Source organism: Pseudopipra pipra, chromosome 17, assembly GCF_036250125.1.
Source record: "Pseudopipra pipra isolate bDixPip1 chromosome 17, bDixPip1.hap1, whole genome shotgun sequence".
Classification (NCBI taxonomy): domain Eukaryota; kingdom Metazoa; phylum Chordata; class Aves; order Passeriformes; family Pipridae; genus Pseudopipra; species Pseudopipra pipra.
Window position 1 is genome coordinate 12,468,693 of NC_087565.1, and position 18,101 is coordinate 12,486,793.

At 51.5% G+C, this 18,101-nt stretch overlaps 1 long non-coding RNA gene across 1 annotated transcript; it reads left to right on the top strand.

Moving 5' to 3' along the window:
• Positions 1-10,877: 10,877 nt before the first annotated feature.
• On the top strand, positions 10,878-15,869 carry LOC135423742 (uncharacterized). The gene is made up of 3 exons (XR_010434938.1): positions 10,878-11,079; positions 15,460-15,658; positions 15,774-15,869. It is a non-coding gene; the product is annotated as an uncharacterized LOC135423742 (long non-coding RNA).
• Positions 15,870-18,101: the final 2,232 nt, after the last annotated feature.

An 18,101-nucleotide genomic window follows, 5' to 3' on the forward strand; every position in this document is an offset into this window, starting at 1 on the left:
TGCAGTGCGGCCTCCAGCTCTGGGGTCCCCGACACAACAAGGCCAGGGAACTGCTGCAGCAAGGCCAGACCAGGCCACCAAGGGGCTCAGGGCACTCGAGCACCTCCCCTCTGCACACAGGCTGGCAAAGTTGGGGCTCTTCAGCCTGGAGAAGAGAAGCTTGTGTGGAGACCTGGGAGAAACCTTCCCGTGTGGGAAGGGGCCTCCAAGGAAGCCGGAGGGTGACTCTTGGTCAGCAACTGTAGTGACAGGACAAGGGGTTCAAAGTGACAGAGGGGAGGGTTACATTACATTTCATGTTTAGACAATATTGTTTCCTGTGAGGGTGGTGAGGCCCTGGCAGGGGCTGTGCAGAGAGGCTGTGGATGCCCCATCCCTGGCAACATTCAAGGACCACTTGGACAGGACCCTGAGCAAGCTGGTCAGGTTGGAATAAGATGATTTTAAGGTCCCTCCCAAGCCAAATCATTTAAGGATTCCATCATTCCATGATCCCCATCCCCACTGCCGAGTGGCCCCACAACTCCTGTGACATCACAGCTGCCAGAGCTGTGCCCGTGTTCCATGTGGAACTGCCAGGGCCCGGCGACGAGCACAACGCAGCCATTCCCCTGCTGCCAGCGATCTGTGAGCAGCTCCCCGGGAACGCTCATCAGGTGATATCTGCAAGACTTGTCAGTCCTGAACTCAATCTACTCTCTGGAGCTCTGCAGCCATCCCAGCAGGATGGGCAACCTCCTCCCAGTGAAGGTACAGTGCCAATCCATGCAGGTGGGAAACCCCTGACTTCCAAGGAAGGCTGGAGCTCGGTGGGGCTGGTGTGGGACAGGGACCCCTCTCTGAGGTTGTGCTCCCTTACACAGACTGCTGGAGATACGGAGGAAGAGATGGACGTGGACATTGTGGTGGACACCGAGGAGAGGATGGAGGTGGACACCCAAGAGTTTGATGAAGAGATGGAGGTCGATGTGGTGGAGGAGATCGAGGACATGGATGTCGACCAGTAAGATGAGGAGGAGGACATGGTGCTGGGATGAGGACAGTCCCCCAGCAGCACGACAGGCACGTACAGGCCATGCCCTGCCCCGGGGTCACCTGCTGGGTGTGCCAGGCTGGGGGCACAGGGAACACCCAGCAGGGCCCGACTGCACTGACCGTGCCCTTGCTTTTCTTCCAGGACTGACGGACCTGCCGGCCATGGAATTGGCCCCTCTGTACATATGTTTTTAACTTTTTCTCTGTAAATATGTTTTGCATTATTCACTTTTTAAGAAGTTTGTTGTTTTTTTGAAGAAGATAGTTTAAGAAAATAGATTTTTAAATAAGAAGATAGTTTTTTTTTAAGATGTTAGTTTTTTAAAGAAGATAAGGTTTCTTTTTAAGAAGATAGTTTTTTATTAGGAAGATAGTTGTTTTATTTAGAAGATAGTTGTTTTTATTAAGAAGATAGTTTTATTAAGAAGATAGGTTTTTTTTCAAGAAGATAGTTGTTTTTATTAAGAAGATGGCTGTTGATATTAAGACTGTTGCCATCAAGAAGACTGTTGCTTCTGTAAAGAAGAATGCTGGATTTTTAAAAAAAAATTGGAAAAAGTCAATAAATTCTGTAGACATCTCTGATATGTTGTTGGTTTATTGTCCTTCTGTAAATCCATGTCAAAGACTGTTGTTGTTCCATGGGCCCTTAGAATGTGCCCTCTCAGCCCAGCCCCCCCCGTGTGCTGGGCTCATCCCCAGCCCTGGGGGCAGCAGGGCAGGGGGGGTTCTGCCGCTCTGCTGCGCTCTCAGCAGACCCCACCTGCAGTGCGGCCTCCAGCTCTGGGGTCCCCGACACAACAAGGCCAGGGAACTGCTGCAGCAAGGCCAGACCAGGCCACCAAGGGGCTCAGGGCACTCGAGCACCTCCCCTCTGCACACAGGCTGGCAAAGTTGGGGCTCTTCAGCCTGGAGAAGAGAAGCTTGTGTGGAGACCTGGGAGAAACCTTCCCGTGTGGGAAGGGGCCTCCAAGGAAGCCGGAGGGTGACTCTTGGTCAGCAACTGTAGTGACAGGACAAGGGGTTCAAACTGACAGAGGGGAGGGTCAGATTTGATGTTAGGAAACTGTTGTTTTCTTTGAGGGTGGTGAGGCCCTGGCAGGGGCTGTGCAGAGAGGCTGTGGCTGCCCCATCCCTGGGAACATTCAAGGCCCACTTGGACAGGACCCTGAGCAACCTGGTCAGGTTGGAACAAGAGATACGGAGGAAGAGATGGACGTGGATGTTGTGTTGGATACCAAGGAGATGAAGGAGGTGGATGTGCAAGAGTTTGAAGAAGAGATGGACGTCAATGTGGTGGAGGAGATCGAGGACATGGATGTCAGTGACGAAGATGAGGAGGAGGACATGGTGCTGGGATGAGGACAGTCCCCCAGCAGCAGGACAGGCACGTACTGGCCATGCCCTGCCCAAGACTGGCAGTTTGAGCACAGGGCTGAAAAAAGCAAACAACAGCCCTTATCCCCAGGAGAGAAAGCCTGAAACCCTTGGCTCTCTGGTGCAGTTGGTGTCCCAGCCTGGGCACTCCATTGGCAGCAAGAGCTTTGTGTCCTGGCACCTTTTGTCTGGGAGGAATCTTCGTCCATATGCAATTTTGAGAGTCAGATTGTCCATTTCAGCACAGGATTCCTGAAATTCAACAACATCGCTTTCCCACAGGTAAGAAAGCACTTACTGTTTTGGTTTGTGGTGCAGTTGGTGGGACAGCCCAGGCAGTCCATGGGCAGCAAATGCTTTCTGTCCTGGTACCTTTTGTCTAGGAGATATTCTCATCCATATTCAATTTTTGGAGCTGGACTTCCTATTTCAGCTCTATGATACCTGCAAGCAAACATCAGTCTTTTTCCCCTGGAAAGAAAACCCTTACCTTCGTGGTTTCTGGTGCAGTGGGCTAGCCTGGGCACTCCATGGGCAGCAAGCGCTCTCTGTCCTGGCATCTGAGCAGACCAGCTCAGCTCAGCTGCCCTTCGAGGCTTTCTGAGGTGACCAAGGGAGAAGCCAGGGTTCTTTGTCGGAGATTTATAGTCCATGGAGAAGCTGCTCCACGCTCAGCCCAGCTCAGCCCAGCCGCCCTGCAAGCTCTGATCATCTGATCATTGGATGGAGCTGAGAGTGTCTGAGATTTAAACTGCAGGGAGAAACTGCTCCCAGCTCAGCCCAGCTGTGCCCAGCTGCCTTGCGAGGCCTAATCAGCTCAGCAGGGGATGGAGTCCAGGTCGTTTCTGGGTGACATAAACTGGTCCAGGGAGCACAAACGACCTGGAGTGTGGCCAATAGGAGGAGGCAAACAGGGGTGTGGCATGTCAGTGAGGACGTGGCAGGGCACTTTGGGCAGGGAGAGCAGGAAGAACACAGCCACCCTCCCAGCTCTGTCTGATGGCCTGTGAGGTAGGTCTGTGACTGTCTGTGTTTTTGTGGAGTAGGACTGGCAATTTAAGTGGAGGGCTTCAAAAACAGAATGAGGGCAGTTCAGCCCTTTACCCTTTGTCTCTCATGTTCAGGTGGTGGGCCACTCTTGGTATTCCATGGGTAGCAAGAGCTTTGTGTGGTGGCACCTTTTGTCTGGGAGGAATCTACGTTTGTATTCAGTTTTGGGGAAGTGGGACCGGCAATTGCAGCTCAGGGCTGAAAAATGGGAACAGCAGCCCTTTCCCCCAGGAAAGAAAACCTGGAACCTTTGGCTTTCAGGTGCAGTTGGTAGGGCAGCCTGGGCACTCCGTGGGCAGCAAGAGCTTTGTGTGGTGGCACCTTTTGTCTGGGAGGAATCTTCATTTGTATTCCATTTTGGGAAGGTGAGAGCAGCAATTGCAGCACAGGGCTGAAAAAAGGGAACAGCAGCCATTTGCCCCAGGACAGAAAGGCTGGAACCTTTGGCTTCAGGTGCAATTGTTTGATCAGCCTGGGCACTCTGTGGGCAGCAAGAGCTTTGTGTGGTGGCACTTTTGTCTGGGAGGAATCTTCGTTTGTATTCAGTTTTGGGGAAGTTGGACTGGCAATTGCAGTGCAGGGCTGAAAAAAGGGAAGAGCAGCCCTTTCCCCCAGGACAGAAAGCCTGGAACCTTTGGCTTCAGGTGCAATTGCTGGGCTAGCCTGGGCACTCCGTGGGCAGCAAGAGCTTTGTGTGGTGGCACCTTTTGTCTGGGAGGAATCTTCCATTTGTATTCAGTTTTTGGGAGGGCCACCTACCGCGTGTGCCAGGCTGGGGGCACAGGGAACACCCAGCAGAGCCCGACTGCACTGACCGTGCCCTTGCTTTTCTTGCAGGACTGATGGATGTGCCAGCCATGCAATCGGCCACCTGTACATATGTTTTTCACACTGTTCCTTGTTGTTCTGTAAATACGATTTCTATTGTTGACTTTTCAAGAAATTTGTTGTTTATATAAAGAAGATAGTTTAAGAAGATAGATTTTTAATAAAGAAAATAGTTTTTTATTGAGAAGGTAGTTTTATTAAGAAGATGAGGTTTCTTTTTAGAAGATAGTTTTTTATTAAGAAGATAGTTGTTTCATTGAGAAGATAGTAGTTTTTATTAAGAAGATTGTTGTTGATATTACGACTGTTTTCATAAAGAAGACTGTTGTTTCTGTAAAGAGGAATGCTGGTTGTATTTAGAAAATTCTGAAAATGTCAATAAATTCTGGATACGTGTCTTATATGTTGTAGTTTTGTTGTGGTTTTGCAAATACATTTCAAAGATTATTGTTGTTCCATGGGCCCTTAGAATGTGCCCTCTGAACCCAGACCCCCCCCGTGTGCTGGGCTCATCCCCAGCCCTGGGGGCAGCAGGGCAGGGGGGGTTCTGCCGCTCTGCTGCGCTCTCAGCAGACCCCACCTGCAGTGCGGCCTCCAGCTCTGGGGTCCCCGACACAACAAGGCCAGGGAACTGCTGCAGCAAGGCCAGACCAGGCCACCAAGGGGCTCAGGGCACTCGAGCACCTCCCCTCTGCACACAGGCTGGCAAAGTTGGGGCTCTTCAGCCTGGAGAAGAGAAGCTTGTGTGGAGACCTGGGAGAAACCTTCCCGTGTGGGAAGGGGCCTCCAAGGAAGCCAGAGGGTGACTCTTGGTCAGCAACTGTAGTGACAGGAGAAGGGGGAATGGGCTCAAACTGACAGAGAGGAGGGTTAGATTTGATATTAGGAAAATATTGTTTCCTGTGAGGGTGGTGAGGCCCTGGCAGGGGCTGTGCAGAGAGGCTGTGGATGCCCCATCAAGGACCACCTGGTCTGGTGGGAGGCTGGTCAGGTAGAAACAAGATGGCTTTTGCCTCCCTTCCAAGCCAAAGAAACCGGAACTCCCATCATACCATAAACACCATCCCCGCCCATGGATTGCTTCCGGAGTTCCATATCATATCTGCCAGAGCTTTTCCCGCGCTCCATGGGCCCGGCGGCGAGCACGCCGCCGCCATTGCCCTGCTGCCAGTGAACCTTGAGCAGCTCCCAGCGCACCGACAGGTGATCCCTGAGAGTCCCGTCAGTCCTGGACTCTCTCTGTTCTCTGGAGCTCATCATCAATCCCAGCAGGATGTGCAGCCTTGTCCCAGTGAAGGTACAGTGCCATTCCTTGGAGGTGGGAAACCCCTATCAGCCCAGGTGGGCTGAAGCTCAGTGGGGCTGGTGTGGGACAGGGACCCCTCTCTGAGGTTGTGCTCCCTGCTGCAGGGTCAGAGAGACAGTGAAGAGCCAATGGAAGTGGATGTTGCGTTGTATATGGAGGAGATGATGGAGATCGATGTAGAAGTGGATGTGGAGGAGGAGATGGAATTGGATGTGGAGGAGGATGTGGACAAGATGGAAGTGGATGAAGAGGATGAGGTGGAGGACATGGTGCTGGGATGAGGACAGTCCCCCAGCAGCACGACAGGCACGTCCTGGTCATGCCCTGCCCCGGGGTCACCTGCTGTGTGTGCCAGGCTGGGGGCACAGGGAACACCCAGCAGGGCCCGACTGCACTGACCGTGCCCTTGCTTTTCTTCCAGGACTGACAGACCTGCCGGCCTTGCAATCGGCCATAAATATGTTTTATAGACAGTTGATTTAATTAGAAGATTGTTGTATTTCTTTAGAAGATTGTTGTATTTCTTTAGAAGGTTGTTGTTCTTATAAGGAAGATTGTTACTTTTATTAAGAAGACTGTTTCTATTAGGAATATTATTGTTCTTATAATGTAAATACATTCTGAATATATGTTTTATATGTTGTTGTTTTGCTGTCTTTCTGCACATACGTTTCATAGACTATTGTTGTTAAAGACACCCTTAGAATTTAAATGTGTTGTGTAGACCATTGTTGTAATAAAGATTCTTGTAATTTGAATATGTTGTGTTGTTCATTGGTTTTGTTGCTCTTCTGTAAATAAATAATCATTGTTTTCACACCCCAGCTCTCTTTGTGTTTGCTTTGGGTACTCGCAGCTTTTGCAGAGTTCTGGTTTCCACTTGCTCCGAGTTCCCAGGGCTGGAGGTGTCTGGGGGTGTTGGAATGGCCACTCCTAGTGTGGGGTCCCTGTGCTCAGAGGAGTCCCACTGACAGAGGTCCCACTCTCCTGGCAATTGCTTTGCACGTACTTGGGATCTGTAGAGGCCAATCCCACGGGGCCCTGTGCCCTGGGATCCCATGTGGGAGCAGGGCCGTGCCTGCGTGGTCCTGCAGAGCCTCCTCAATGGCTCTTCCCTGGGTGACCCCAGTGCTGGGGAGGGTGCACGGGGCTGGGGCACCCCCTTCTCTCGGGCACCCCGAGGGGCTGAAGCCAGCCTGGAGGGAGCGTCAGCACAGGGGACTCTGGCTTTTGCTCCTGCTCCAGAAATCTCTGGGGAAAATGTTTGTTCTGGGGGCTCCCCAGGATGCTGCAGGCCCAGCCTCAGCTGGAGGGAACCAGCGGGGCACGGACACTGTGTCCCCATTGCCAGGGTTTGCTTTGGAGCCTGGGCTTGTGGGAGCACAGGGAGCTCAGAGCTGAGCTGGGGGATGGACCCACGGACCGGCCCAGGCGTCCCATGGAGCCGCTCCGGGCCGGGAGCTGGGCCCAGGGGACAGACGGGATCTGCTCCTGACGCATCCCTGCAGACTCCACAAAGAACCACCCTTGGCAGCAGGACTCTGCCCAGCACAGGCTTCGCTCCGGGGATTTTATCCCTCAGCACAGGAGTGTGTTTAGTTCCTGTCCAGGGATAACCAAACCTTCCCCTGTTCCCCAGGAAGCTGCAGTCCCCGCAGGGCTCCTCCCGGCCTCCAGCTCTGGGGTGCTGAGTGCAGGAAGGCCGTGGAGCTGCTGGAGCCAGTGGGGAGGAGGCCCCAGAGGTGCTGCGAGGGCTGGAGCCCCTGTGCCCTGAGGAAAGGCTGAGAGAGTTGGGGTTGCTGAGGCAGGAGAAGAGAAGGCCCCGGGGAGGCCTCAGTGTGGCTGGGCAGGAGCCGAAGGGGCCCAGAGGAAAGCTGGGGACAGTGTTCAGCACTGGGAGGAGAGGAGAAGAGGGGATGGCTTTACACTGAAGGAGGGGGATTCAGGTTTGATTTGATTTAGGAAGATGGTTTTTTGCACTAATGGTGGTGAGGCCCTGGCAGGGGCTGTGCAGAGAGACTGTGGATGCCCTATTCCTGGGAACATTCAAGGCTTGCTTGGATGGGGCTCTGAGCAACCTAGTCTGCTGGGAGGCTGGTCAGGTTGGAAAAAGATGATTTTTAGGGTCCCTCCAAAGACAAACCAGTCCAGGATTCCATCATTTCATAACCCCATCGCCCCCAGCGGAGTGGCCCCACAATTCCTGTGACATCACAGCTGCCAGAGCTGACGGACCTGCCAGCCATGCAATCAGCCACCTGTACATATGTTTTTCACATTGTTCTGTAAATATGTTTTCTATTGTTCACTTTTTAAGAATATTGTTGTTTGTATACAGAAGATAGTTTTAAAAGATAGATTTTTAAATAAGAAGATAGTTTTTTATTAAGAAGGTAGTTTTTTTAAGAAGGTAAGGTTTCTTTTTAAGAAGATAGATTTTTATTTAAGAAGATAGTTTTTATGAAGACGATAGTTTTTTTAAAGAAGATAAGTTTTTTTTAAGAAGATAGTTTTTTATTAAGAAGATATTTTTATTAAGAAAATAGTTGTTTAGTAAGAAGATAGTTGTTTTTATTAAGAAGATGGCTGTTGATATTAAGACTGTTGTCATCAAGAAGACTGTCGTTTCTATGAAGAAGAATACTGCTTTTATTAAGAAAATTCTGAAAATGTCAATAAATTCTGGATACATGTCTTATAGGTTGTTGTTTCATTGTCCTTCTGTAAATACATGACAAAGATTATTGTTGTTCCATGGGCCCTTAGAATGTGCCCTCTCAGCCCAGCCCCCCCCGTGTGCTGGGCTCATCCCCAGCCCTGGGGGCAGCAGGGCAGGGGGGGTTCTGCCGCTCTGCTGCGCTCTCAGCAGACCCCACCTGCAGTGCGGCCTCCAGCTGTGGGGTCCCCGACACAACAAGGCCAGGGAACTGCTGCAGCAAGGCCAGACCAGGCCACCAAGGGGCTCAGGGCACTCGAGCACCTCCCCTCTGCACACAGGCTGGCAAAGTTGGGGCTCTTCAGCCTGGAGAAGAGAAGCTTGTCTGGAGACCTGGGAGAAACCTTCCCGTGTGGGAAGGGGCCTCCAAGGAAGCCAGAGGGTGACTCTTGGTCAGCAACTGCAGTGACAAGAAAAGGGGGAATGGGCTCAAAGTGACAGAGGGGAGGGTTACATTACATTTCATGTTCAGAAAATATTGTTTCCTGTGAGGGTGGTGAGGGCCTGGCAGGGGCTGTGCAGAGAGGCTGTGGCTGCCCCATCCCTGGCAACATTCAAGGCCCACTTGGATGAGGCCCTGAGCAACCTGGTCAGGTTGGAATAAGATGATTTTTAGGGTCCCTCCCAAGCCAAATCATTTAAGGATTCCATCATCCCATGATCCCCATCCCCACTGCCGAGTGGCCCCACAACTCCTGTGACATCAGAGCTGCCAGAGCTGTGCCCGTGTTCCATGTGGAACTGCCAGGGCCCGGCGACGAGCACAACGCAGCCATTCCCCTGCTGACAGCGAACCGTCAGCAGCTCCCAGCGCACCCTCGACAGGTGATCCCCGAGAGACCCGTGAGTCCTGGACTCAATCTACTGTCTGGAGCTCTGCAGCCATCCCAGCAGGATGGGCAACCTCCTCCCAGTGAAGGTACAGTGCCAACTCATGGAGGTGGGAAACCCCTGACTTCCCAGGAAGGCTGGAGCTCGGTGGGGCTGGTGTGGGACAGGGACCCCTCTCTGAGGTTGTGCTCCCTTACACAGTCTGCCAAAGATACTGATGAAGAGATGGACGTCGACGTTGTGGTGGACACCGAGGAGAGGATGGAGGTGGACACCCAAGAGTTTGATGAAGAGATGGAGGTCGATGTGGTGGAGGAGATCGAGGACATGGATATCGACCAGCAAGATGAGGAGGAGGACATGGTGCTGGGATGAGGACAGTCCCCCAGCAGCACGACAGGCACGTCCTGGCCATGCCCTGCCCCGGGGTCACCTGCTGGGTGTGCCAGGCTGGGGGCACAGGGAACACCCAGCAGGGCCCGACTGCACTGACCGTGCCCTTGCTTTTCTTCCAGGACTGACAGACCTGCCGGCCATGGCATCGGCCACCTGTACATATGTTTTTCCCTTTTTTCTGTAAATATGTTTTATATTATTCACTTTTTAAGAGGATTGTAGTTTGGATAGAGAAAATAGCTTAATAAGATGGATTTTTAATAAGATAGTTTTTTGATAAGACAATAGTTTTTTTAAGAAGATAAGTTTTCTTTTAAAGAAGATAGATTTTTATTTAAGAAGATAGTTTTTTAAGAAGATAAGGTTTCTTTTTAAGAAGATAGTTTTTTATATAAGAAGATTTTTTTTTATTTAGAAGATAGTTGTTTTTATTAAGAAGATATTTTTATAAAGAAAATAGTTGTTTTTTCAAGAAGATAATTGTTTTTATTAAGAAGATGGCTGTTGATATTAAGACTGTTGCCATCAAGAAGACTGTTGCTTCTGTAAAGAATGATTCCTGGATTTTTAAAAAAAATTTGGAAAAAGTCAATAAATTCTGGAGACGTGTCTTATCTGTTGTCGTTTTATTGTCCTTCTGTAAATACATGACAAAGATTATTGTTGTTCCATGGGCCCTTAGAATGTGCCCTCTTAGCCCAGCCCCCCCCCGTGTGCTGGGCTCATCCCCAGCCCTGGGGGCAGCAGGGCAGGGGGGGTTCTGCCGCTCTGCTGCGCTCTCAGCAGACCCCACCTGCAGTGCGGCCTCCAGCTCTGGGGTCCCCGACACAACAAGGCCAGGGAACTGCTGCAGCAAGGCCAGACCAGGCCACCAAGGGGCTCAGGGCACTCGAGCACCTCCCCTCTGCACACAGGCTGGCAAAGTTGGGGCTCTTCAGCCTGGAGAAGAGAAGGTTGTGTGGAGACCTGGGAGAAACCTTCCCGTCTGGGAAGGGGCCTCCAAGGAAGCTGGAGGGTGACTCTTGGTCAGCAACTGTAGTGACAGGACAAGGGGTTCAAAATGACAGAGGGGAGGGTTAGATTTGATGTTAGGAAAATATTGTTTCCTGTGAGGGTGGTGAGGCCCTGGCAGGGACTGTGCAGAGAGGCTGTGGCTGCCCCATCCCTGGCAACATTCAAGGACCACTTGGACAGAACCCTGAGCAACCTGGTCAGGTTGAAAAAAGATGATTTTTAGGGTCCCTTCCAAGGCAAACCATTTAAGGATTCCATCATTCCATGATCCCCATCCCCACTGCCGAGTGGCCCCACAACTCCTGTGACATCAGAGCTGCCAGAGCTGTGCCCGTGTTCCATGTGGAACTGCCAGGGCCCGGCGACGAGCACAACGCAGCCATTCCCCTGCTGACAGCGATCTGTGAGCAGCTCCCAGCGCACCCTCGACAGGTGATTCCCAAAAGACTTGTCAGTCCTGGACTCAACCTACTGTCTGGAGCTCTGCAGCCATCCCAGCAGGATGGGCAACCTCCTCCCAGTCAAGGTACAGTGCCAATCCATGCAGGTGGGAAACCCCTGACTTCCAAGGAAGGCTGGAGCTCGGTGGGGCTGGTGTGGGACAGGGACCCCTCTCTGAGGTTGTGCTCCCTTACACAGACTGCCGGAGATACAGAGGAAAAGATGGACGTGGACGTTGTGGTGGATGCAGAGGAGATGATGGAGGTGGACATCCAAGATTTTGTAGAAGAGATGGAAGTTGATGTGGTGGAGGAGATCGAGGACATGGATGTGGACCAGCAAGATGAGGAGGAGGACATGGTGCTGGGATGAGGACAGTCCCCCAGCAGCACGACAGGCACGTCCTGGCCATGCCCTGCCCTGGGGTCACCTGCTGGGTGTGCCAGGCTGGGGGCACAGGGAACACCCAGCAGGGCCCGACTGCACTGACCGTGCCCTTGCTTTTCTTCCAGGACTGACGGACCTGCCGGCCATGGCATCGGCCACCTGTACATATGTTTTTCATGTTTTTCTGTAAATATGTTTTTTATTGTTGATTTTTTAAGAAGATTGTTTTTTGTATAGAGAAGATAGATTAAGAAGATAGATTTTTAAATAAGAAGATAGTTTTTTATTAAGAAGGTAGTTTTTTTAAGAAGATAAGGTTTCTTTTTAAGATAGTGTTTTATTAAGAAGATAGTTTTTTTAGAAGATAGCTGTTTTTATTAAGAAGGTAGTTGCTTTTTAAGAACATAGAAGACTTATTTTTATTAAGAAGATTGTTTTTTCTATAGAGAAAAGAGTTTTTATAAAGAACACTACTGGTTTTATAAAGAAGATTTTTGGTTTTACTAAGAAGATTCTTGTTTATATAAAGACTTTTTACTGTAAATCCATTCTGTATAGCTGTTTACTGCGTTGTTGTTTTATTGTCCTTGTGTAACTCCGTTGTCTGGGGGTGTTGGCACAGCCCCCCGGGCTGGGGGTACCTGTGCCCAGAGGGGTCCCCCTTGGGAAGGTGGCGGCCCTGGGCACTGCTGGTGTTGCTGGGCTGGGGCAGAGCGGTGTCCCCAAGAGCAAAGCTGTCCCCAGCACACAGGGGGGTCTGACATGAGCGGCCCCTGCAGAGCTGCCCCAAAGCAGGCAGGAAAGCTCCTGCTGCCCTTCCTGCTGCAGCCAAAGGGACTGGTGGGGCGAGAGCCAGGATCAGGCCCCAGGGAGGCCAAATGCCAAGGGATGCCCCGAAGGCCCTGGCAGCCTTGGGAATGGCTGGAGGCAGGATGTGGGGAGAAGGTTTTGGAGCTGGAGGGGCTGATGTTTAAGGCTTTGAAGCTCCAAGCACTCTGGGCTTTGTTTCCCATCCCCATGGCATTGCCCTGGGCCGTGGAAGAGCCCAAAGGCCAGTGAGGGATCCTTGCCCTGCCCGGATTCCTGCTGCTGGCAGCGGGCACGGCCCATGTCCCCCACTCGGGGGGACACGTGGAGTGGGCAGCACAGGCTGTGTTGGGGAGGGGCCAGGGGGCCTTTAGTGTGAGGGTGCTGTTGGTGGGGTGCCATGGGCCCCATGGGTGCAGGGTCCTGGAGGGGGTGCAGGGTGTGGGAGCCGTGGGTGCTGCAGAGAGTGCCGGGGGATGCGATGCTGGGAGGGGCAGGGCTGGGGAAGGCAGGGCTGTGGGAGCAAGGAGTGGGCAAGGGGGAGTTGCTGGACACTCATGAACCTCAGCCCAGCCCTTTTCTTGTTAGAAAAAAAAGGAGAAAAATACAAAGCTTTAAAGAAAGGGAAAATAAGTCTCTATTTGAGTATCAAGAATTCAGGGGGGAAAAATGATCCAGGTGTCCTCAGGTCCATTGCCAAGAGCAAAAGACAGGGGCAATCAGTGCAGGTTCCTATTGGCTACGAAAGCCAGAGGAAAGCTGGAGACAGAGTGTTCAGCAGGGCCTGGGGAGAGGAGAAGGGGTGATAGCTTCACACTGAAGGAGGTGGATTTAGGTTTGATTTGCTTTAGGGAGGTTTTATTTAGCAAGGAGGGTGTTGAGGGCCTGGCACAGGTTGTGCCGAGAGGCTGAGGATGCCCCATCCCTGGGAACATTGAAGGCCCACTTGGACAGGACCCTGAGTAACCTGGTGTGGTGGAAGGTTGACCAGGTTGGAACAAGATGATTTTTCGTGTCCCTGCCAAGCCAAACCATTCAAGGATTTGAGCATTCAACAATCCCAATCTCCCAATGTGGAGTGGCCCTGGACCTCCTGTGACATCAGAGCTGCCAGAGCTGTGCCCGTGTTCCATGTGGAACTGCCAGGGCCCGGTGACGAGCACAACGCAGCCATTCCCCTGCTGCCAGCGAACCGTCAGCAGCTCGCAGCGCAGGTGGTCTGAGACCACCCTTCACCCTGCTCCCAGTGGAGTGTTTTCAGGTGATCCCTGCTCTGTCCGTCAGTCCTGACTCTGCTCGCAATCTGGGTCTGGTGATCCATCCCAGCAGGATGGGCAACCTCCTCCCAGTTAAGGTACAGTGCCAATCCATAGAGGTGGGAACCCCCTGACTGCCCGGGTGGGCAGGAGCTCAGTGGGGCTGGAGTGGGACAGGGCCCCCTCTCTGAGGTTGTTCTCCCTGCTGCAGGCTCAGAGAGACACCGAAGAGCCAATGGAAGTGGACATGGCGAGAGATGTGAAAGACGATGTAGAGGAGATGGAGGTGGACATGAAAGAGGATGTAGAAGAGGAGATGGAAGTAGAGGAGGAAGGCGAGAAGGTGGAGGACATGATCCTGGGATAAGGACACCCCATCCCATCAGCAGGTCAGGCACGTCCTGGCCATGCCCTGCCCCGGGGTCACCTGCTGGGTGTGCCAGGCTGGGGGCACAGGGAACACCCAGCAGGGCCCGACTGCACTGACCGTGCCCTTGCTTTTCTTGCAGGACTGACGGACCTGCCGGCCATGGCATCGGCCACTTGTACATATGTTATTCACCCTTTTCCCAGTTTTTCTGTAAATACGTTTTATATTAGTGAAGTTTTAAGAAGTTTGTTGTTTTTATATAGAAGATAGTTTAAGAAGATAGATTTTTAACTAAGAAGATAGTTTTTTATTAAGAAAATAGTTTTAAGAAGATAAGTTTCCTTTTAAGAAGATAGCTTTTTCTTAAGAAGATAGTTTTTTTATTTAGAAGATAAGTTTCCTTTTTAAGAAGATAGTTTTTTTATTTAGAAGATAGTTGTTTTTATTAAGAAGATATTTTTATTAAGAAGACAACTGTTTTTAATAAGAAGATGTTTGTTGATACTAAGACTTGTCATCAAGAAGACTGTCGTTTCTATAAAGAAGAATGCTGATTTTATTAAGAAAATTCTGAAAATATCAATAAATTCTGGACACCTGTCTTATATGTTGTCATTTTATTGTAAATCCATTTGAAAGATTATTGTTGTTCCATGGGCCCTTAGAATGTGCCCTCTCAGGCCAGCCCCCACCGTGTCCTGGGCTCATCCCCAGCCCTGGGGGCAGCAGGGCAGGGGGGGTTCTGCCGCTCTGCTGCGCTCTCAGCAGACCCCACCTGCAGTGCGGCCTCCAGCTCTGGGGTCCCCGACACAACAAGGCCAGGGAACTGCTGCAGCAAGGCCAGACCAGGCCACCAAGGGGCTCAGGGCACTCGAGCACCTCCCCTCTGCACACAGGCTGGCAAAGTTGGGGCTCTTCAGCCTGGAGAAGAGAAGCTTGTGTGGAGACCTGGGAGAAACCTTCCCGTCTGGGAAGGGGCCTCCAAGGAAGCCGGAGGGTGACTCTTGGTCAGCAACTGTAGTGACAGGAGAAGGGGGAATGGGCTCAAAGTAACAGAAAAGAGGGTTAGAGTTGATGTTAGGAAAATATTGTTTCCTGTGAGGGTGGTGAGGCCCTGGCAGGGACTGTGCAGAGAGGCTGTGGCTGCCCCATCCCTGGCAACATTCAAGGACCACTTGGACAGGACCCTGAGCAACCTGGTCAGGTTGGAATAAGATGATTTTTAAGGTCCCTCCCAAGCCAAACCATTCAAGGATTCCATCATTCCATGATCCCCATCCCCACTGCCGAGTGACCCCACAACTCCTGTGACATCAGAGCTGCCAGAGCTGTGCCCGTGTTCCATGTGGAACTGCCAGGGCCCGGCGACGAGCACAACGCAGCCATTCCCCTGCTGACAGCGATCTGTGAGCAGCTCCCAGCGCACCCTCGACAGGTGATCCCCGAGAGACCCGTGAGTCCTGGACTCAACCAGCTCCAGTCTGGAGCTCTGCAGCCATCCCAGCAGGATGGGCAACCTCCTCCCAGTGAAGGTACAGTGCCAATCCATGCAGGTGGGAAACCCCTGACTTCCAAGGAAGGCTGGAGCTCGGTGGGGCTGGTGTGGGACAGGGACCCCTCTCTGAGGTTGTGCTCCCTTACACAGACTGCTGGAGATACTGAGGAAGAGATGGACGTGGACGTTGTGGTGGATACCGAGGAGATGATGGAGGTGGACGTCCAAGAGTTTGATGAAGAGATGGAGGTCGATGTGGTGGAGGAGATCGAAGAGATGGATATCGACCAGTAAGATGAGGAGGAGGACATGGTGCTGGGATGAGGACAGTCCCCCAGCAGCACGACAGGCACGTACTGGTCATGCCCTGCCCCGGGGTCACCTGCTGGGTGTGCCAGGCTGGGGGCACAGGGAACACCCAGCAGGGCCCGACTGCACTGACCGTGCCCTTGCTTTTCTTCCAGGACTGACGGACCTGCCGGCCATGGCATCGGCCATGCTGTACATATGTTTTTCACTTTTTTCTGTAAATATGTTCTATATTATTCACTTTTTAAGAATATTGTAGTCTGGATAGAGAAAATAGTTTAAGAAGATAGATTTTTAATAGGAAGACAGTTTTTTCATAAGACAATAGCTTTTTTAAGAAGATAAGTTTTCTTTTAAAGAAGATAGATTTTTATTTAAGAAGATAGTTTTTTAAGAAGATGATAGATTTTAAGAAGATAAGGTTTCTTTTTAAGAAGATAGTTTTTTATTAAGTAGATATTTTTATTTAGAAGATAGTTGTTTTTCTTAAGAAGATATTTTTATTAAGACGATAGTTGTTTTTTCAAGAAGATAATTGTTTTTATCAAGAAGATGGTTGTTGATATTAAGATTGTTGCCATCAAGAAGACTGTTCCTTCTGTAAAGAAGAATGCTGGATTTTTAAAAGAAAATTTGGAAAAAGTCAATAAATGCTGGAGACGTGTCTTATCTGTTGTCGTTTTATTGTCCTTCTGTAAATCCATTTCAAAGACTGTTGTTGTTCCCTGGGCCCTTAGAATGTGCCCTCTCAGCCCAGCTCCCCCCGTGTCCTGGGCTCATCCCCAGCCCTGGGGGCAGCAGGGCAGGGGGGGTTCTGCCGCTCTGCTGCGCTCTCAGCAGACCCCACCTGCAGTGCGGCCTCCAGCTCTGGGGTCCCCGACACAACAAGGCCAGGGAACTGCTGCAGCAAGGCCAGACCAGGCCACCAAGGGGCTCAGGGCACTCGAGCACCTCCCCTCTGCACACAGGCTGGCAAAGTTGGGGCTCTTCAGCCTGGAGAAGAGAAGCTTGTGTGGAGACCTGGGAGAAACCTTCCCGTGTGGGAAGGGGCCTCCAAGGAAGCCGGAGGGTGACTCTTGGTCAGCAACTGTAGTGACAGGACAAGGGGTTCAAACTGACAGAGGGGAGGGTTAGATTTGATGTTAGGAAAATATTGTTTCCTGTGAGGGTGGTGAGGCCCTGGCAGGGACTGTGCAGAGAGGCTGTGGCTGCCCCATCCCTGGGAACATTCAAGGCCCACTTGGACAGGACCCTGAGCAACCTGGTCAGGTTGGAACAAGAGATACGGAGGAAGAGATGGACGTGGATGTTGTGTTGGATACCAAGGAGATGAAGGAGATGGATGTGCAAGAGTTTTAAGAAGAGATGGACGTCGATGTGGTGGAGGAGATCGAGGACATGGATGTCAGTGACGAAGATGAGGAGGAGGACATGGTGCTGGGATGAGGACAGTCCCCCAGCAGCAGGACAGGCACGTACTGGCCATGCCTTGCCCAAGACTGGCAGTTTGAGCACAGGGCTGAAAAAAGCAAACAACAGCCCTTATCCCCAGGAGAGAAAGCCTGAAACCCTTGGCTCTCTGGTGCAGTTGGTGTCCCAGCCTGGGCACTCCATTGCAGCAAGAGCTTTGTGTCCTGGCACCTTTTGTCTGGGAGGAATCTTCGTCCATATGCAATTTTGAGAGTCAGATTGTCCATTTCAGCACACGATTCCTGAAATTCAACAACATCGCTTTCCCACAGGTAAGAAAGCACTTACTGTTTTGGTTTGTGGTGCAGTTGGTGGGACAGCCCAGGCAGTCCATGGGCAGCAAATGCTTTCTGTCCTGGTACCTTTTGTCTAGGAGATATTCTCATCCATATTCAATTTTTGGAGCTGGACTTCCTATTTCAGCTGTATGATACCTGCAAGCAAACATCAGTCTTTTTCCCCTGGAAAGAAAACCCTTACCTTCATGGTTTCTGGTGCAGTCTGTGGGCTAGCCTGGGCACTCCATGGGCAGCAAGCGCTCTCTGTCCTGGCATCTGAGCAGACCAGCTCAGCTCAGCTGCCCTTCGAGGCTTTCTGAGGTGACCAAGGGAGAAGCCAAGGTTTTTTGTCGGAGATTTATAGTCCATGGAGAAGCTGCTCCACGCTCAGCCCAGCTCAGCCCAGCCGCCCTGCAAGCTCTGATCATCTGATCATTGGATGGAGCTGAGAGTGTCTGAGATTTAAACTGCAGGGAGAAACTGCTCCCAGCTCAGCCCAGCTGTGCCCAGCTGCCTTGCGAGGCCTAATCAGCTCAGCAGGGGATGGAGTCCAGGTCGTTTCTGGGTGACATAAACTGGTCCAGGGAGTACAAACGACCTGGAGTGTGGCCAATAGGAGGAGGCAAACAGGGGTGTGGCATGTCAGTGAGGACGTGGCAGGGCACTTTGGGCAGGGAGAGCAGGAAGAACACAGCCACCCTCCCAGCTCTGTCTGATGGCCTGTGAGGTAGGTCT